The 23084-nt window shown below is 35.9% G+C and overlaps 1 protein-coding gene and 1 pseudogene across 1 annotated transcript in view; both read right to left on the bottom strand.

Moving 5' to 3' along the window:
• ADGRL4 (adhesion G protein-coupled receptor L4) overlaps positions 1 to 23084 on the bottom strand; it is a 225375-nt gene that overhangs the window by 15655 nt on the left and 186636 nt on the right. The window lies entirely within an intron of this gene.
• LOC122150540 lies at positions 1852 to 2031 on the bottom strand (annotated as a pseudogene).

The raw sequence follows: 23084 nt of genomic DNA, 5'->3' as shown, positions 1-23084 counted from the left end.
AGTTTTAAAATGGTGTTCTCACAACATACAAATCATTTAACATCCTATTTCACTAGTAAATGACATCCTGGAAATAAATGCAGTTTGTACTTTCAAGTGTCTATCTATCTATCTATCTATCTATGTGTGGGTGTGTGTATTTTACTTAGAATACCTACTTTTGAGTGTCACTTCATATAGAATTGTAAGAATTCACAAATTAAATACTGGATGCACAGCTAAACTTTAATTTTAGATAAACTGAATAATTTTTCAGTATATACTCACTTCCATCAAGTTGATTATGACTCTTAGTGACCCCATCAAAAAAAAAAAAAAATCAAACACGCAGCTGTCAAGTCAGTTCTGACTCATAGAGACCCCTCCTTGGGTTTCCGAGGTGGTATCACTACAGAAGGAGATTGCTTAATCTTCCTTCCGAGGAGTGGCTGGTGGATATCAACCCCAGCTTTCTGGTTATCAAGCAAATGCCTTAGGTATGTCACCAGAGCTCCTGTGACCCCCAGTGGGGGACTGCAAATCTTTATAGAGGTGTATTGCCTCATCTTTTTTCCATGGCATGGCTAGTAGGTTTGAACCACCTACCTTTTGGTTTAGCAGCCAAGCGCTTTAACCACTATACCACCAAAGTGCCTTTGGTTTGAGATATAGATAGATAGATAGATAGATAGATAGATGATAGATAGATAGATAGATAGATAGTTTACACTCTGGTCGAGCAATATGCAAATGCATATATGTCCATGTTCCCATAACAGAACGTAGTTTTCACTTTATTATTTCCCTCCAAAGGTTTTAAAGACCCCAAACCCTGATTCTTGTACAAGTGGACCACGGTTGGGATATAGACAAGTGAGGCAAAGGACATGGCTCTATGGCAGCTCGGACTCCTTCTACTGAGCAATGGTTGGATGGGGCCTGGGTGCACTTTGCTCCCACCACAGCCCTCTCAGCAGCCACTGCTGCCTCTGCCAACAGCTCCAGCAGAAGCAGCAGCTGTGACCAGGATGACTGGAAATAGGATCCCAAAAGGCTTCTCTTTTTTTGTGTACATATATAAACCAAAAAAAAAAAGCAAATTCACTGCTGTTGAGTCTGATCTGATTCATAGCGACCCCTCCTTGGGTTTCCGAGGCGGCATCACTACGGCAGTAGATTGGCCAATCTTCCTTCTGAGGAGTGGCTGGTGGGTCTGATCCACCAGCCTTCTGGTTAGCATATATCTATATCTCTATGTCTATGTCTACCTCTATCTCTGTCTCTATCTCTATATTTTAGGATGCAGGGTTTGGTACTAAACTTCCCTACCAAATATCCTGGGCACCTCAGAATAAAGATACAGAGAATTTAAGTGTAGCCTAATGTTCACCTCTGGGAGCTCTGGCAGCATAGTGCCTAAGGCACTTGACTGCTAACCAGAAGGCTGGTGGTTGAAACCCACCACTCATCCTCAGAAGGAAGATGGGGCAATCTACTTCCGTAGTGATACTGCCTCGGAAACCCAAGGAGGGGTCACTATGAGTCTGGTCCAACTCGACGGCACATAACAACAACAACATTCACCTCCTACCTCAAAAGATTAGAAAACTCTGTTAAGTGTCCCATTTTTGAGTTAGGCAAAAAGCAATGAAAGATAATTCCTTCAGCAGCATAAAAGTCCAAAAAAGGAAACAAGGAAATAAAAACTTTACTCTAAAAATAGTTTCCTGCTACTAGAATCATCTGTTCACTTAGCATCAAAAGACAACTAAAAAAGAAACAACAAAAAACAAGAAAAGAAAATCACCTCATGATTTCAAACTCCTTTTCACACCAATCATGATTCCCCCAACTAAGGGGGTGTAGGCTTCCAGGAGGTGCTGCAAGAGGTTCCTGGAGGTACAAGACAATGCACGGAGTGGACTGAGCAAGCTCCTATGCCATCTCCCTCCTCTAAATATCCATTTAGTATATTGTCCTCAGATAGAGGATGGCTCAGATGTTAAATTGATAAGAACAAATAACACACTTGCTAAAAGGCCAAGAAGTGAATCCCATAAGGTTTTAATATGGTGTTGTCACAACATCCAAATCATATAGCATCCTATTTCACGTAATGTATCTTGAACATTAAATGACACCTATCTGTTTATCTGTCAGTCTTTATTTTGGATGTTCCACTTTTAGTAATTTCTTCTAAATCTATATGAGCAAGACAAATATTGAAATGATATAATTCAAGACTAAGTAAAGCATTTATCATTCAAATGATTTCTTACTTTTGTTGAATCCCCTCTAGGATATAATTGTAATTTCCAGGTCAAATAATCATCAAGAATTATACATAAAAGAGAAGAATAACTATATATATAGGGAAAGTGAGACAGAGAGAGAGAGAAAGAAAGAGAAAAATTTATAGATGGAATTACCTAATATCCTAAATGTAAGATATATATTGTAAATGAATCCAATATGATATTTTAGAATATTTAATGGAAGAGTACAATTATGCTTTCTTACTTTAGTGGATAACAAGGATCAACAAACTTTTTCCATAAAGGTCCAGATAGTAAATCTTTTAGGCTTTCTGGACAATATGATCTTTATTGTAACAATTGTGTTTTTCACAAATAACACATCACATAAATAATGTGCACACATATATCATGCAAAAAATGATTAAATTAAGTAAAGCAGTTCTGGCGAAACATGCACATTATTTGTGTAAAATTATAGTACTTAACTTTCCCATAGTATTAACACAAGTGTAGCCTAATGTTCAGAGAATACATGAACAAATGAGTATGGCTGTACTATTTATTATATATAAATATATATATATATATAATGTATATTTATTTATGTTTATATATATATATTTATAAATAATATATTTATTTACAAAAGTATGTGGGAGATAATTGCTAACTTTTGGTATACAATCCCAGGTGCATGCATGAATGTAAGGACTTTTTTTCTCTTTAGTTCATGAATAGACTTATGTAGAATAATGTCTCCACCACTGGCTGGTCAGTTTGTTGTACTATGGTGGCTTGCATGTTGCTGTGATGCCGGAAACTATACCACTGGTATTTCAAATACCAGCAATGTTACCCAAAGTGGACAGGTTTCAGTGGAGCATCCAGAATAAGACAGATTAGGAAGAAGATTATCACTCAGGTTGGAAGGTACTCAAAATACAACTGCGGAAGATGTGCATCCTCAAAGTAGAGTCAACATTAATGATGTGAATGTAGTAAAGCTTGCAGGATCTTCATTTTCTGATGTAGTATGACTCAAAATGAGAAGAAACATCTGCAAGCATGTAACATAATTAGAGCATGGACTGTCCAAAACATGAATCTAGAAAACTAGGAAGTTGTAGAAAGTGAAATGGAACTCACAATAATAGACATTAGTGAGATGAAATAGATTGCAACTGTTCACTCTGACTTAGACAATGATATGGTCTACTTTGCTGGGAATGATAAATTGAAGAAGAATAGGGTCATATTTATTATCAAAAAGAACATATCAAGACCTGCTTTGAAGTACAGTGTTGTTAATGACAGGATAGTATCTGTATACCTACAAGTAAGACTAGTTAATACTATTATTCAAATTTACATGCCAACCACTAAAGCCAAAGATGAAGAAATGGAAGATTTTTACTTCTGCAGTCTGAAAATGAACATGCAATCAAGATTCATTGATAATTATTAGTGATTGGAATGCAAAAGTCGGAAACAAAGAAGCTTTGGTAATTAGAATATATGGCCTTGGTGGTAGAAATGATGCCTGAAATAGCATGAAAGAATTTTGAATGACTTATTCATTGCAAATACCTTTTTTCAACAGTATAAACAGCAACTATATCCATGGACCTCTCTAGATGGAATACATAGGAATCAAATAGGCTAGATGTGTGGAAAAACATGAAGCAGAAGCTCAGTACCATCACCCAGAACAAAGCCAGTGATGGGCTGTTCACATGCAAGTTATTTTATTTTATTTATTTATTTTTTCACATGCAAGTTTAAGTTGAAGCTGAATAAAATTAAAACTAGGCCACAGGAACCAAAATTATGACCTTGAGTAGATTCCACCTGAATTTAGAGAAGAAGAGATTTGAAGCACTGAACACTTATGATAGAAGATAAGATGAGTTGTGGGATGACATCAAGGACATCATATATGAAAAAAGCAAAAGATCATTAAACAGAGAGGAAAGAAAAAATAGACAAAAATTGATGTCAGAAGAGACTCTGAAACTTGATCTTGAAAGAAAAGTAGCTAAAGTGAAGGGAAGAAATGATAGAGAAAAAGAATCAACAGAAAATTTCAAAGGGCAGCTCAAGAAAACAAAGTAAAGTATTACAGCAAAAAGTGCAAAGACATGACATTAGATGATCAAAAGGGAAAAACACACTCAACATTTCTCAAGCTGAAAGAACTGAAGAAAAAATTCAAGCCTTGAGTTGCAATATTGAAGAATAGTATGGGCAAAATATCAAATGATACAGGAAGCACAGACACACACACACACACAAAAGATGCAAAGACTACAGTCACTATACTGTAAAAATTGGTCCATGTCCAACCATTTCAGGAGATACCATATCATCAAGAGCCAATTGTACTGAAATCTTCTTTTTTTATTGAAGTCCAAGCTGCCCTGAAATAACTGGTGAAAAAAGAAGGCTCCATGAATTGCCAGAAAACCCACTGAGATGTTTCAATAAATAGATTCAGTACTAGAAGGGCTCACTTACTTGGGCCAAACAATTTAGAAGAGAGCTACCTGCCAACAAACTTGAAGAGATCTGTATTTATTCCCATTCCAAAGAAAGATGATGCAACAAATTCAGGAATTATCAAACAATATCATTAAAATTTTGCTGAGAATGATTCAAAAATGGTTGCAGCAGTACATCAACAGGGAACTGCCAGGAATTCAATCCAGTTTCAGTAGAGGACAGGGAGTAAGTGATGTCATTGTTGATGTAAAATGGATCTTGGCTGATAGCAAAGAATAACAAGAAGATATTTACCTGTGTTTCATTGACTATACAAAGGCATTCGACTGTGTGGATCATAACAAATTAAGAATATCATTCAAATAATGGGAATTCCAGAACACTTAATTGTGCTTATGAGGAACTTGTACATAAACCAAGAGGTAGTCATTCGGACGGAACAAAGGGAGGAAGGGATACTGAATGGTTTAAAATCAGGAAAAGTTTGTCAAAGTTGTATCCTTTCAACATACTTATTCAGTGATATGGACTGAAACAGTGGCTGCAACTATGGGCTCAGGTACAGCAAGGATCATGGAGCTGGCACAGGTCTGGGCAGTGTTTTGTTCTTCTGTATATAGGGTTGCTATAAGTTGGAGTTGACTTGATAGCAACAAAAGACAACATTTGATCTGTATAGTGAGTAAATAATACAAGAATCTGGACTATATAAAGAAGAATGTAGCATCAGTTTTGGAGGAAGACTCATAGACAACCTGAAATATACAGATGACACAATCTCGTTTTCTGAAAGTGGAAAAAAAAAAAAAAAAAAACTTGAAGCACTTACTGATGAAGATCAAAAGTATTTCCAACCTTCAGTATGGATTATACCTCAGCATTAAAAACAAACCAAAAGTCCTCCATATTTAACAAATAATGAACATCATGATAAATTGGGAAATGCTTGAAGTTTTCAAGGATGTAATTTTACTTGGGTCCACAATCAATATCCGTGGAAGCAGCAGTTAAGAAATTGAGTATTGCATTGTACAAACCTCCTTCAAAAGACCTCTTTACATGTTAAAGAGTAAAGATAACACTTTGAAGATAAGGTGGATCTGACCCAAGCCATGGGATTTTCAGTAGCACTATATGCGTATAAAAGCTGGACAATGAATAATGAAGATCAGAGAAGAAATGATGCATTTGAATTGTGGTGTTCACAGAGAATACTGAAAATATCATGGACTGCCAGAAGCACAAACAAATCTGTCTCAGAAGAAGCACAGCCAGAATTCTCCCTGGAAGTGAGGATGGTGAGATTTTGTCTCATGTGTTTTGGACATGATATTTGGAGGGACTAGTTTCTGGAGGGTGAGCTCTGGTAGCATAGTGGCTAAGACACTTGCCTGCTAACCAGACGGCTGGCAGTTCAAACCCACCAGCCACTCCTCGGAAGGAAGGTTGGGCAATCCTACTTCCGTAGTGATACTGCCTCGGAAACCCAAGGAGGGGTCGCTATGAGTCGGGGCCGACTCGACGGCACATAACAACAACAAGAACAACAGTCCCTGGAGGAGAACATCATGCTTGATAGAGTGTCAGAGACTAAAAGGAAGACCCTTAACAAGATGGACTGACACAGTAGTTGAACAACGGGCTCAAACATAATAATGATTGTGAGGATGGCACAGGACTGGGCAGTGTTTCATTCTGTTGTACATAGGTTTGTTATGAGTCAGAACTGATGCACTGGCATGTAACAACAATATAACAACCACCACCATAGGTCTTTTGCAATATATTGCATCTTACAGAAATGAGGGATTTTAAGTGTGTTCATCAATTACAAATTAGGCACACAGTTAGACCATAACAAACATCTTTATCAACAAATAAGCAAAACTCTTCTTCATTAGGAAATTATCCCCCTACTTCCCATCAAGTTACAGCTAAATAATTTTTCTATTTTATTACAGCTACACTCTCATCCCAACATATAATTATTTTAAGCATTAAAAGAATATTCACAATTCATATTTTGAACATGGTTCCATTAGAAAATTTTTAATAGTTAATTTTTTTTTCAAAGAATAATTTATTTGTAGCCAAACCAGAATTAAAGTGATGCAAGTAGCTAGAAATTTGTAAACATAAAAGATATTGTGATCTCTGTTGGTACGAGTGAATTTCATGGGCTCATTTTCATAACTGGTTTTACCTGTAGATGGCTACAAGCCATAGAAAGATACTAGAAAAATAACAAAGGTGAAGGAGTAAAACTGTCTCTGAAGAGAATTTACAATATTTGTTAGGTATAATGTGACAATAAATGCTGTGATGAAATTACTTCTGTTAAGCCGTAAGCAATGAAAACTGTTCTTTGCATATGTTTTCAGTATGTAGGAAAGGTAAAGGTTAGTAAGAAACAAAAGTCATGCAAATTTAATATAAATCCTTTGAACACTGCTTAGAATCCAAGGTAGAGCTTGGATAATTATGGAAATTCTAAGATATATCTAAGTTATTATCCATCTAATTTTTAATTTAAGAGGTAAAACTAAAAGAAGCATGATTGCCTCCCCAATTATAAACATTTTCTTTCTTTGACTTTTAAAGAATGTTAATTATTTCAATGTTCTTTTGTTTTTACATCACACTTTATTTGGAGTTTGTTCCATTATCTCCATATATATATATAATACACACACTCACACATATGTATATAAAATTATTGTTGTTGTTGTTATGTGCTGTCGAGTCGGACCTGACTCATAGCGACCCCTCCTTGGGTTTCCAAGGAAGTATCATTACGGAAATAGATTGCCCCATCTTCCTTCCAAGGAGTGGCTGGTAGGTTTGAACAGCCAGCCTTCTGGTTAGCAGTCAAGTGCCTCAGGTATTATGCCACCAGAGCTCCTGTTTTCACTCTTAAATAATGTTTGGATGTGGAATTGAAGCTATTTCTGCAGGTCCCCTTTTAGCCAAATAACAGATTGGCTTATAAAATAAACAGTAGGGTTTGTGAGCAGTGAACTTCGTTAAACAATGAACTATATGAGACAACAGTCAACATTCACTCAAAAGCAAAGGTGAGAAGGCAAGGAGAAGAAGGGAAGCTAGATCAATAGAAACAGAACAAACAGAATGGAAATAACAAGAATATTGACACAGTTAAAAAACAATGGCATGGAACAATTTGTATAAAAATTGGTAAAGGGGAACCTAATTTTCTGTGTGAACTTCTCATCTAAAATAAAATAAAATAAAAATCTATTTCAGACTTTTTTTCCTATGAAATGAAAATTATTTTGATTAGAACACCAAGTGGTTGACAATGGTTTTCCTGTTGAATCCTTCTTCCACTACTCCCTATATCTGAAGGAGGGAGCTGTCCCAAACCACTTGATACCACTCAGTATGAGCACATTTTATGGGCACTAATGCTCACTTACACTGTATCTAGAAGAGGTCTGGAGAGAGACACACGTTATTTTTCTGCTTACCACCCATAATTAGACACATATGAAAGACAGAATGTTCACTGCACACATGACTGTAATTTATTACACTAGGAGAAGAAAGTGGAGGTTACCAAACCTATGCAAACTTATTTTTATAATCACTTCTTAACAAGTAAAAAATGCAGACAAATGTGCAACTGACCAGAACACTAGGGCAATAGACATAGAAATACTGGCTTATACTTCACCTAGAGAGCACTGTGTGCTTTGGCCTCCGTCTCAGCTTCATCTCATAAGACCTTTCTATTGATTCTGTTTTAATCACACTGGTAGCTTTTCAGTCCCTGAGAGGTTCTATGTACCCTCCCATCTCAGTACCTCTGCAGTAAAACACTCTTATCAGACATTGATATTCCAGATGAACTGAATTCCATATATTGATCTGTATCCTGATATATTAAGGAACTTAAATATAGTATTTTAGCTAGTTGTTGAATATTCTTAGCAATTATTTAAATAAAGCAATTAAAAATTGGGGATGATATTTAAAAAACATAAAATTTCTCCCATTTTCAGCAAGATGAAAAATTATTTTGACATTTTTAAGTAACAAATTTAAAGTTTTAAAATTGCTTTTATAAATCCTGCAGTTGGCAGGTTTCTCACTACTCACCCCAACACTATTTCTGTTAACCAGGAAATAGGAACAAATTTCTCAGAGATTTGCTTCCTTTAACCTCCAGTGCAAGATTAAAAAGGATATCTGGTAATGAAAGAGTGCTGCATGTGAAATCTGAAAGCATGAGCTTGCTTCTCCACTCAAAACTTGGGTGATTCTGAGTAAGTTACTTAACTTTGCAAAGTCTAAGTTTCCATGCACCTAAAATGCAGACATACTAGAGGCTTTTGCATGAATACAAAGTCTCTGGCTGGTGCAAATCATTAAGTACTCAAGTATTAACTAAAAGATTGGTGGTTTGAATCCACCCAGAAGTACATCAGAGAAAAGGGCTGGTGATGTACTTCTGAAAGATTACAGACATTGAAAACCCTATGGAGCACCAAACTTCACTGCCACCAAATCAATTCCAACTCCTAGTGACCCCTATTGGTTGTCTAAGGCTGTAAATCTTTATGCAAGCAGTCCAGCCTGACCCATCTTTCTTCCAAAAGGAGAGGCCGGTAGGTCTGAACCACAGACTTGTTGGTTAGCAGCCAAAAACCTTAACTACTACCACCAGAGTTCCTTCTGTGGAACAAGGTTCTACTCTTATATGGGTTCACCTTAAGTTGGGGTCAAGTCAACTGGAACTGTTTTTTTTTTTTTTTTTTTCTTTAAGAAAAGAAACAACAACAACAACAACAACAAAAAATAAGTGTGAAGTAAGCTTTAATGACTAAAGGTCTTGGCCTGACTCTCAATGATTTGGGATCTCTTTTGGTCAGATACCATTAGGAGGCATGTTTTTGTTCTTGTTTTCATCAGAACAAATTTTAAATATTCTCTTCTTGGGCTGCCCAGAAACTAGACAGGACAGAATTCTTTTATGAGAGACAGTGTTCAAGACAGAGCCACATGGATAGTCAGTTCTCTCAGAATGAGTAAATTTGTAGAAAGGGACAAAGGGATATGATGAATAATATAGGGAAGTTCAAATATTTTCATATGTATAGAACAAGAGATATACAAATGCTAGGAAAGACTTTATTCAAGGAAGATTTAACATTTGTTGCAGATCAGCAAGAGCAAGACATTGTGTTATACTTAGGATGGTCAGAAATGTATGGGTGACCAGAACATATATTGTGCTCTTGTCCAAGTTTAAGGATTTTCATGAGTTCTTTGTGAGTAGAAGCTTGAAGGTTTTTTCTGTTAACTACATAAGAATGTACAGAATTTTCTTCAGTATCACCACTACACATCTTTCAATAGTTTTAACTATTAGCACCTCTCTGAGTATTTATAGGTAAGTACTTGGGTGATCAGATAATATCCATACACTTACAAGGAAGACAAGATACTACTACTATTATTAAAATTATACACCAGGGACTTCTGGTAAGATGGAAGAATAGGCAGACAAGGTACAGACCCTCTTCAACAAAGAAAAGAGAAATTAATTGACAGAGATACAGAACATAATCCTGGAGGCTGAGCTATGAAAGGACATATACAGAAGTAGATTAGGCACCAACTAGTGGAAAAACCTGAACAAAAACAGTGAGTACAGATACTGTCAGAGCAGTGGACTCTCAGCTACTCTGACAGCCTGAATATTTCCAAGTGGTGTTGGGCCCTGATAATTGACCTGAAGATCAGCCCTGGTCACCACGAGCTGCAGAGACAATTGCACTGGTGGCCTATGACTATGAAGGGAAACAGCAAGGAGGGAGACAACCTGAGCTGTGGACTTTCGGCTGTCCAGAGGGTGCAGCCATTTTGATTGTTAGCAAGTGGTACCCATGTTGGGTATTTAAAGTGACTGAGGGCTCAGCCATTTTGAATGTTTACAAGTGGTGGCCATTTTGAGTTTTAAAGTGACAGCATTCTCATTTGGATTCCACGGACATCATTGGCCATCAGAGAGATGCAAATCAAAACAACAATGAGATATCATCTCACTCCACCACTGATGGCAAGGTTCAACAAGACAGAAAATAACAAATGTTGGTAGGGATGTGGAAAGATTGGGACTCTCAGACACTGTTAATGGGACTGTGGAGTGATACAACCACTGTGGAAAGCAGTATAGCAATTCCTTAGAAAGCTGGAATTGGAGATACCATTTGACCCAGCAATCCCATTACTAGTTATATATCCTAGAGAGGTGAGAGCCAGGACAGGAACAGATATATAAACACCCATGTTCATCGCAGCACTGTTTGCAGTAGCAAGAGGATGGGCAAAACCTATGTGCCCATCAACAGAGGAGCAGATGATCAAGCTGTGGTGCATACACACAATGGAGTACTATGCAGCACTGAGGAGTGATGTGGAGTTTGCAAAGCATGGATGGACTTGGAGGATATTGTGCTGAGTGAAAAAAGTCAGTCACAGAAGGACAAATATAGTATTAGTTCATTGCTGTGGAGGTCAAGAAAAGGTTTATATATGGATGGAAACTTTCTTTGTTGGTTGCTAGGAGTATAAGGGGAGGGGAGAAAACACTGCAAAAACAAAAATGCAAATGCAGTGACCTATGTCACTTTAGGAGCTCTGGTGACATAGCAACTAAAGCATTTGACTATTAACCAGAAGGCTGGTGATTCAAACCCACCAGACACTCCTTAGAAGGAAAGTTGGCCAATCTATTTCTGTAGTGATACTGCTTCAGGAAACCAAGGAGGGGTCGATATGAGTTGGATCCAACTCAATGCAATGAGTTTGGTTTGCTTTGCTGTGCCACTTTAGTTTTGTGGATTTCACTGTACATAAATTATATTTCAATAAAATACATTAAAAAAAGAATAAAATTTTCACACCACACCCAACTACTAAAGCCAAAGAGGAAGAAATTAAAGATTTTTACCAACTTCTACATTCTGAAGTTCACAGACATGCAATCAAGAAGTATTGATAATTATTAGTGGTTGGAATGCAAAAGTTGAAAACAAAGAAGGTATCTGTAGTTGGAAAATATGGTCTTAGTGATAGAAATGATGCAGGAGACTGCATGATAGAATTTTGCAAGACCAAGGACTTACTCATTGCAAATACCTTTTTTCAATAACATAAATGTCAATGGCAACTATACACTTGGACCTCACCAGATGAAATACACAGGAATCAAATCAACTACATCTGTAGAAAGAGGTGACTGGAAAGCTCAGTATTATCAGCCAGAACAAGGCCATGAATTTATTGTGGATAAGACCATCAATTCCTCATATGTAAGTTCAAGTTGAAGCTGCAGAAAAAACTAAAAAAGGTCCATAAGAGAAAAAATATGACTGATTACACCCCACCTGAATTTAGAGACCATCTAAAGAATAGATTTAACACATTGAACACCAATGACTGAAGACCAGACAAGTTGTAGTATGACATCAAAAATATCATGCATGAAGAAAAAGGTCATTAAAAAGAGAGAAAATGAAGAAAAGACCAAAACAGATGTAAGAAGAGACTATGAAACTTGATCTTGAATGGAGAGTAGGTAAAGATAATGGAAGAAATGATGAAATAAAAGAGCTGAATGGAAGATTTCAAAGGGTGGCTCAAGAAGACAAAGTAAACTATTATAAGGAAATGTGCAAAGACCTGGAATAAAAACACAATAGGGAAGAACCCACTTGGCATTTCTCAAGCTGAAAGAAATGAAGAAAAATTCAAGCCTCAAATTGCAATATTGAAGAATTTGAAGGACAAAATACTGAATGAAGCATCAAAAGAAGATGGAAGGAATACAGAGTGACTCTATCAAAAAGAACTGGTCAATGTTCAATCATTGTAGGAGATAGCATATAATAAAGAATCAATGGTATTGAAGGAGGAAGTCCAAGCTGCACTGACAGATTTGGTGAACCACAACACTCCAGGAATTGAGAGAATACCCATGGAGGTGTTTCAACAAAGGGATGCAGTGCTGGAGGTGCTCACTCATATCATATATGCCAAGAAATTTGGAAGAGGGCTACCTGAGCAATTGACTAGAAAAGATCCATATTTATATCCATTCCAAAGAAAAGTGATCCAATAGAATGTGGAAATTATTGAACAATACCATTAATATCACACACAAGTAAAATTTTGATACCATGCTTGGTAAAATAGAGGGTAAGTGCAAATAGGGGAGACTCTCAATGAGATGGATTGACACAGTGGCTTTGATGATGGGTTCAAACATGACAAATATTGTGAGGATGATGCAGGATTGGGCAATGTTTCATACTGTTGTATACAGGATTCCTATAAATTGGAGCAGAACTCAACAGCAACTAACAACAACACTTGGGTGGCACAATGGATTAATGTGCTTCACCACTAATAAAAATTTGAAGGTGTGTGTCCACCCAGGGGCACATCAGAAAAAAGCCATCTCCGTCTGAAAAACCAACCATTGAAAACTCTATGGAACACAGTTCTATTCTGACACACATGGGATTGTCACAAACTGGAGTCAACAGAAACTGGTTTTAAGTTAAGATTATAGCTAGAAAAGCATGAAAACCTCATAAACATCACTGTTGTTATGTGCTGTAGAGTCAGAGCTGACTCATAGTGACCCCTCCTTGGGTTTCCAAGACAGTATCACTACAGAAGTAGATTGCCCAACATTATCCCTTACTAAATGTTGTTCCTATTTTCATTTAAATATATCACAGATACTTTTATAATGATTAACTTAGATACATAAAAAGAGTTTGTAAAGATCAGAAGACTATAAAAAATATAAACCAAACCAAAAACCACACTCACTGCCATCCAGTTGATTCCAACTCATAGTGACCCCTTTGGGTTTACAAGGTAGTAAATCTTTATGGAATTAGATTGGCCTGTCTTCTTTCTGCAGAGTGTCTGGTAGGTTTGAACTGCCAACCTTCTGAACACTAATTCTAATGCTAAACTAATTCTATCAATATTCATAATTTTTCTCCATCACCATATAGCTATGTAATATCCTTCACTGTAAAGATACATATGTAAGGAAATACTAGCAATGAACCTCACCTTGCCCAGTTATTTCTAATCAGAATTGAGGAAAGCTAGAGATTAAAAAAAAAAAAAATGGACCTCTAATTTCTATGAAGTTATTCAATTTTTATGAAATTCTTCCACTATGATTCCCAGAGAGATTATCTTTGAAGGAATATCCGGTAAGAGTATAATACTCAAATGTGGAAACACATTGAAAACTATAAATGTATTATTTAAGATTTTTTTTACTCTACTATTCTTTTTTGAAATTCTATCTCCCTATTGTTTCAAGAAGCTCAGAATAATATAAAAAATATTATGAAATATTTAAAAAAATAACTAAAAATTACAGGCACTGAAATAAAATGATTACTAATACACACCATGGAGAAAAAGTTACAATATTAAAGTGCCTTGAGCCACAAAGGCCACTAAAAGATCCTTTTAACAAATGCAATGCTATTAAATTAAAACATGTAATTAAAGTGTTGATGATTTACATATATAACATTTAAAATTTACACTGAATAGTGTTTCTAATAAAGTTTTAATGTGGTCACCCAAAGGACATTTCCCAAACCATGATTTTAATTCTTTTCATTATAGTTATAAGAGGCCATCATTAGAGCAGAACAAGGAGACACTGTGTTGTTTAAAATCAGGAAAGTTATTGTATCTTTGTTTCACACTTATTCAGTCCGTATGTTGAGAAAATAATCTGAGCAGCTGGACTATATGAAGAAGAACGCAGCATCAGTATTAGAGGAACACTCATTAACAACTTCCAATATGCTGATAAAACAACCTTGTTTGCTGAAACTGAAGAGAACCTGAAGCACTTACTGATGAAGATCAAAGATTACATTCTTCAGTATTGATTACACCCCAACATAAAGAAAACAGATTTCATTTTACTTGGATCTTAAATCAATGTCTGTAGAGCATCAGTGAAGAAATTGAATGAAGTATTGCATTGGGCAAATCCCCTGGAAAAGACTTCTTTAAAGTGTTAAAAATCAAATATATCATTTTGAGGAGTAAGGTGGTCCTCACCCAAGCCATGGTATTTTCAGTTGCCTCATAAGCATGTAAAAGCTTGACAATTAATAAGGAAGAACAAAGAAAAATTGAGATATTTGAACTATGGTGTTAATGAAGAATACTGAATACCACTGCCTGTCATAAGTACATTGGACTTGTTATGTTATCAGGAAGGAACAGTCTCTGGAGAAGGGCATTGTGCTTGATAAAGTGAAAGGTCAGCTCTACTTAAAAAAAAAAAAAAAGGAAGATCCTCAATGAGGTTAATTGATACAGCAGGTGCAATAATAGGACAATAGGATCAAGAATACCAACTATTGTGAGTGTGATGGAAGACCAGGTGGTGTTTTGTTTTGTTGTACACACAGTTGCTATGAATTGGAACAGGCTACACAGTACCTAACAACAACAACACGATATTGAACAAGACTGTAAAATGCACTCATACACAAGATTTTTAATAGCTATGTCTACACAAGTGGTTCCTAGTGGAGAGAAATGGGGTTATCACTCCTCAGTAGACATCTGGTAGTGTTTGGACACAATTTTGGTTGTCATTCGTGAGGAGATGTTGGTGATGCTATTGGTACATAGTGAGGAGAAGCCAGAAATACTGCTAAACATCTTTTAAGTGCCAGGACAGTCCCCACAACAAAGATTCAGTTTAAAGTGTCAATAGCACTACTGCTGAGGCAGTCTGATCTATTTTAAACAATTATTTCACTTATTAGATTCTAACCAAGCCATTTAGGCACCATAACAGGTCATGACATCTAGTGTTGGTAAAAATGTTAGATAAAGAGCATATTAATATACTGTTTGTGTAACTATCAACTGAAGCAATTGTTTGGTAAACAATTAGTAAATTTTTAAAACTTCATGTACTTGCATTTCTTCTCTAAGAAACACTACATAATTATTATATATATATAAATACGAAAGGGAAAAGGTGGTATCATACATATAACCCACACATTTTTTTTTCCCTCTACCAAATTAATTCCTGTATAACTAGATAAAGCAGATAGAAATAATGATACTGGAGATATGACCAACTAAGGAGAAGATAAAGTATCAGAGTTAGTGAAGGAGGAGAAAAAGAGCAGATTAAAAAACTGGGAAAAATAAATGAACCTGCCTAACCAGTCGAGATGAAAAGAGAGAGAAGGGGAGAACTCATTAGAAATATAAAAGAGATCAATGGAGGGAAGGAGTAAAAAGAAAAAAAAAAAAAAAAAAATCACAGAACCCATAGAGGCATTGGGGACTCAGAATACACACTTTGGGAGCTTTTGGTGGTCACCTTGGGAGCTGAGGAAGTAGATGATCTTAGTGGGAAAAAGATCAAGACCCCCCTTGGTTTGAGCTACTTTGTAGTCCAGAAAGGAGAGGGCTATATGGAGAAACTCTCTCCATGTAGGCTGAGCCCCAGAGCAAGTGGACAGCAGTGGGCTGGGAATCAATTCTTCCACCACCACTTTTTAACACATAGTGGACTGGGATACTGGGTTTTTCACCTTCTTGATCCAAGTGGAAAGTAGTAACCCTCTACCCATTGGGGTCTCTGTCAATTTAGAACCTCTGGTCTTTGATTGACAGTGGGATGTCATTATTAGTAGACTTCTCAGGAAGACACAAACTATACTGTCTGTGCTGGCAGTGCTGACTGAACTGTCTTGCCTAAACATAGAAAATGGGGGCTTGCTACTGGGGCCTTCTTCTTTTTTCTTTCCCTTTTTTTTTTTTTGTCTTCTTCCCTACTGATTCAATAGAAGGAACACAGGTGTATTACACTGAACATCTCACTCAGTGGTAACACCAAAAATTCCTGTGCCTCAGAATCAACAACAGACTGTGAACAACACCAGATGCTCATCTCAACTCCGAATCTGTTTCATGATGAACAGAGACCTACACCCACATCTTCACCAATGATTCCATCAACACAGAGAGAGCTGGAGAGCAACCCAGTACAGCCAAATTAATAACCAAAAAAATACACCTGCTCCACACTTTCAGATATAGAAAAACATGAAATCAGGGTGAAATAAATCAATACCTAACTAACAATTAAAAACAACAACTTCAAAATGTCTAGGAAACAACAGACAACCTCAAATTAAAAAAACAAAGAAACAAACAAACAAACAGAATAAGGCAATAGAAGTAAAGGCCCAGGCTAAAGAGTTATGTATCATGGAAGAAGAACAAGCAATAAAACTAACTGAGAAAGAATTCAGAAGGTATATATATATATATATATATATATATATATATATATATATATATATATATATACATATATGACTGTAAAAGCTCAAGGAAACCACAAACAGAATCAACAAGAAAAGAGACAGTGGCCTGGAATAATTCAGAAAAACAATTCATGAGCAAAATAAGGTAAATACACAATTAGAACTCATATAAAAACAGCAATTAGAAATCCAGAAGATAACACTAAAATTACAGAGATAGACAACACAGTTGAAGGACAAAAGAGTAGACTAGAACTGGCTGAATAATGTATTTTCCTACTAGAAGACAAATCCCTCGATGCCAGCCTCTATGAAGAAAAATCAGAACAAAGATTTAAGAGAAATGAAGAGAACCTAAGAGTTATACAGCATGACATAAAAAGAAACAACATATGCTTCACTGAAATACCAGAACAGGAGGAAATAAAAAATAAAACAACTAACAGAAAAAAAAAGAAAAGAGAGAGAGAGAGAGAGAGAGAGAAAGTTTTGGAAGACTTGCTAACAGAAAATTTCTCATATATCATGAACAAAGAAAAGATATTGGTCCAAGAACCTTGATGAACCCCATATAGGATAGATACCAAGAGAAGGTTACCAAGACATATCATAATCAAACTCACCAAAAGCAAAAACAAAGAAAGAATCTTGAGAGCAATTCAGGAAATAAAACGAATAAAACTAAGTTCTGATTTCTCAGGAGAAACCATGCAAGCAAGAAGGCAATAAGATGGCATATATAGAATATTGAAGGAAAAGAACTTCCAGTGAAGAATTATACATTCAGCCAAATTGTCCCTCAAATATGAGGATGAATCAAGACATTCTTAGGCAAACAGAAATTAAGTGAAAACCAGACCAACCCTACAAGAAATGCCAAAGGGAGTATTTCCAATAGAAAACTCACAACAGAGAATAACAAATTAAAATCAAGATACTTGACATCACCACTTAGAGAACAAACCAGAAATAGATGCTCTAAATAAGCATAGGAAATAATGTACATAGAGAAGTAAAAGAGTCAATCCACAGATGACACCAGCAACAAAGCAAAGAGAGAGAATAAAAGTTTTAATGACAAAACTTCCAAATGGAGAGAAAGACAGGACAATGTCTTTATAGAACTAACTATTCCAAACTTAAGGAGATAAGAATTTACTTCAGGGTAACCACAAAGAAAATTATCAATCCCTCTAAGCAAACTCAGAAAGAAGAAAAACACATGGGCTTAGTAGTACAAAACCAACATTAATGAAGAAAAGAGAAGAAACACTTGATAATGAAAAGTGCTCAGCAGAGAAAAATATTTGGAACAAGGAAATCAACAACAACACAACAAAAAACACAATACAATGAAGACAATCAATTCATATGTATCACTAATTACACTAAATGTGAATAGACTAAATGCACCAGTTAGGAGAAAGAGAGTGGCAGACTGGATAAGAAAAGAAGACCCATTGATATGTCGCCTACAAGAGACCCACTTTAGACACAAAGACAAAAATAGACCAAAAAACCAAAAATTGGAAAAAGATATGCCAAGCTAATGGCAACCAAAAAAAAGCAGGAGAGATAATATTAATTTCTGATAAAATAGACTTCCAGGTGAAAAACAGCATAAAAGACAGGAAGGATATTATATGATGCTAAAAGGATAAATTGACCAAGAAAACATCCCCATAATTAATATCTGTGCACCCAATTAAAGATCTCCAGAATATGTAAAGCAAATATTAACTGATTTGAAAGGAAAAATAGACAACTCTACAATAGTAGTAGGAATCTTTAACACACCACTTTCAAGGGGAGACAGAACAACTAGAAAAACACTGAACAAAGATACAGAAGAACTCAAAAACACAATCAACCAACTTGATCTCATAGACATATACAGAGCACTCCACCCAACAAAAGCACAAAATACATTCTTCTCCAGCACACAGGGCTGATTCTCCAGAATAGACTATATATTAGGACAAAAAACAAGCTTCAATAAATTTTAAAAAAATTGAAATACTACAAAGCATTTTCTCATATCATAATGCTATCAAATTAGAAATCAATAATAGGAAGATCAAGAAAAAAATATCCAATATGTGGAAACCGAATAATACACTGCTCAAAAACTATTGGGTAACAGAAGGAATAAGTATGAAATAGAAACACATTCCTAGAAACAAACGAAAATGAAGACACAACTTACCAAATCCCTTAGAACACAGCAAAAGCAGTACTCAGAGGTCAGTTTATAGCAATAAATGCACACATCAAAAAAGAGGGAAGAAACAAAATCAACATTCTAACTCAACAACGTCAGTAATTAGAAAAAGAGCACCTACAGTATCCAGGAGTAAGGAAACAATAAAGTTCAGAGCAGAAACAAATGAAACAGAAAAAAAAAAAAAAATAGAGAAAATCAACAAAACAAGAGGCAGGTTCTTCAAAAAGATTAACAAAATTGGCAAACCACTGGCAAATTTAACAAAGGAAAAGAAAGAGAACATGCAAATAGCATGAATAATAAATGAAAGGGGTGACATCACAACAGAACCAACTGAAATAAAAAAGATAATAACAGAATATTATGATGATCTGTACCCCAATGGGTTCGAGAACCTAGAAGAGATGGACAAGTTTTTAGAAACATAAGACCTACTTAAACTATCCTGGTGTTGTTATGTGCCATCAAGTTGGACCCGACTCATAGTGACCCCTCCTTGGGTTTCCAAGGCAGTATCACTATGGAAGTAGATTGCCCCATCTTCCTTCTGAGGAGTGGCTGGTGGGTTTGAACTACCAGCCTTCTGGTTAGCAGTCAAGTGATTTAGCCACTATGCTACCAGGGTAAGATTTTTCCCACTAAAAAAAGACACCACTAAAAATGAAAACTACAGACCAATATCCTTCATGAACATAGATGCAAAAATCTTCAACAAAATCCTAGTCAACAGAATCCAACAACATATCAGAATAATAATAATAATAATAATTATTATTATTATTATTCATTGGAATTCATATGGGGCATGCAAAGATGGTTCAACATCAGAAAAACAATGTAATCTACCACATAAACTAAACAAAACAACTATTTGATTATATCAATTCATGCCGAAAAGGCATTTGAAAAAATCCAACCCTTTCCTGTTCAGAACTCAGCAAAATAGGAGTAGAAGGGAAAGTCCTCAACATAATAAAAGTATATAAGAAAAACCAATAGCCACCATTATTTTTAATGGAGAAAGACTCAAGCATTCCCCTTGTAAATGGGAACCAGACAAGATGGCCCTCTATCACCACTTCTATTTAACATTGTATTGGAAGTCCTAGCTAGGGCAATAAGGCAAGAAAGAGAAATAAAAGGTATCAAAATTGGCGAAGAGAAAGTAAAGCTATCTCTATTTGCAGATGACATGATCCTGTATATGGAAAACCCAAGTGACTCAGCAAAAAAAAAATTACTAGAATGAATAGAAAGGTTCAGCAAAGTAGCAAAATACAAGGTTAACATACAAAAATCAGTTCAATTCCTCTCATTGACAAAGAGGCCTCTGAAAAGGAAATAAGAAAAACAACACCATTTATTATAATAGTTATCAAAAAGATAAAATATTTAGGAATAATGCCAGAGACACAAAAGAAAAAGAAAACTACAAAACACTGCTACAAGAAACTACAAGGGATCTATATGAATGAGAGAACTTGCTTTGTTCATGGATAGGAAGTCTGAATATTGTGGAAATGTCAATATTACGAAAAGCAATTTATACATTTAATGAATCCTGATCCAGATACCATCAGCATTGCTTAAGGATACAGACAAAACAATTATTAATTTCATATGGAAAGGAAAGAAACTTTGGATAAGCAAAGCACTACTGAGAAAGAAAAACAAAGTAGGGCTCACACTCTCAGATCTCAGAAGCTACCACACAGCTACAGTAGTTAAAACAGTGTGATACTGGTACAATGATAGACAGATAGACCAATGGAACAAAATTGAAAACCCAGAAATAGACTCATCCATCTTTGGACAGCTGATCTTTGACAAAGGCCCAAAACCCATTAAATAGAGGTGAGATAGCCTCTTTAACAAATGGTGCTGGCAAAATTGGGCATCCACTTGCAGAAAAATGAAACAAGACCCATACTGCACCCCATACACAAAAACAAACTCAAGTTGGATCAAAGACTTAAACATAAAACCCAAAACTATAAAGTTCATCAAAGATAAAATAGGGGCAAATCTAGGGGTCCTGATTTATGGCATAAATAGACTATCAAGTATAACCCAACATTCATAGGCAGTGAAAGAGAAGCTAGATGACTGGAAACTTTTAAAAATTAAATTCTTATGTGCATCAAAAGACTTCTCCAAAAGGGTAAAAAGAGAAACTACAGATTAGGAAAAAATATTTGGCTATGACATATCTGACAAAGACTTATCTCCAAAATTTATAGAAAACTTCAACACCTCAACACCAAAAAGACAAACAATCTAATTAAAAAATGGGCAAGGGACATGAACAGATACTTCACTAAAGATGATATATTGGCAGCAACAAATTCATGAGGAAATATTCATGATGATTAGCCCTTAGAGAGATGCAAATTAAAACAACAATGAGATATCATCTCACCCCAGCAATAATAGCAAATTTCAGCAAGACAGAAAATAAATGCTGGTGAAGTTGTGGAGAGATTGGAACTCAAATACACTGCTGGTGGGACTGCAAAATGGTACATCTGTTGTGGAAAATGGCATGGCATTTCCTTAAAAAACTGAAAATAGAAATATAATTTGATCCAGCAATTTCATTACTAGGCATATATCCTAAAGAGGTGAGAGACAGGACATGAACAGACAGATTCACACCCATGTTCATCATAGTACAATTCACTATAGCAAAGAGATGGAAACAATCTAAATGCCCATCAACAGATGAATGGATAACCAAGTATGGTACATATACACAATGGAATACTATGCTATATTAAAGAATAATGAAGAATACACGAATCACCTCACAATGTGGATGAATTTGAATGACATTATGCTGAGTGAAATAAGTCAATCGCAGAAAGACAAATACTCTATGAGCCCATTATTGTAAAAATGCAAGGAAAGATTTACTTAGGGAAGGAAGCTCACTTCTTAGGTTACAAGGGGATGGGAGGAAAGTGGAGGGAAAATTTCTGTCTAGTTGGGGGTCACATGTTGATCTGGGTGAGGGGAGGGATGGTATGGAAAGGGTCTGTGACCAGCATGATGACATTAGGGAAAGGAAGGACACTGAAATGTGCACATAAGATAAAGACAACAGAGTAAAATACCAGTATACACACAATACTGCATTAGTACTATCATCAACATCAGCCTACAGATAAATGCATAGATAAGTGAGAAGATCAGGTGGCGGTTGGTGAACAGCAATATACCCTAGACCAAGGACAGATTTAGCTGAAAATAATCTTACATATGCACTTGTGCTACAAAATTAGCCACACACATTACAGAAGACAGAGTTGGAGTAACCTCTCAGAGACAACCAAACACCTTGAGCGAGAGAATAACTGGGCCTGCCGACTTGGGGCCATAGTCTTAGTGGACATCAAGCTCAATTGGCACAACATAGTACATAAAAATCTTGTTCCACAACCTACTTTGGTGAGTAGTAACTAGGGTCTTAAAAGTTTTCAAGCAGCCATCTAAGGTACAACTATTGGTCTCCTCTCATCTGAAGCAAAGAAGAGTGAAAAAAAATCAAAGCACCTGGAAACAATTAGTCCAAGGATATGATGGACCCTAAGATTAGAAGAACTAGATGGTGCCTTGCTACCAATGCCAACCACTGGAAAAGGGATCAAAACTGGAGATCCTGGATAGAGAGGGAGGAAAAAAGTGGAATAAAATTCAAAAACACAAAACTGATTGGCATTACTGGTAGGCTAGAATGTGGTGGAA

The sequence above is a fragment of the Orycteropus afer genome, unplaced genomic scaffold, assembly GCF_000298275.1.
Source record: "Orycteropus afer afer isolate SDZICR_OR568_19922 unplaced genomic scaffold, OryAfe1.0 scaffold00164, whole genome shotgun sequence".
In the NCBI taxonomy this organism is placed as follows: Eukaryota; Metazoa; Chordata; class Mammalia; order Tubulidentata; family Orycteropodidae; genus Orycteropus; species Orycteropus afer.
The sequence above is the reverse complement of the archived record's forward strand: the minus strand, read 5'-3'. Positions and strand labels throughout refer to the sequence as shown.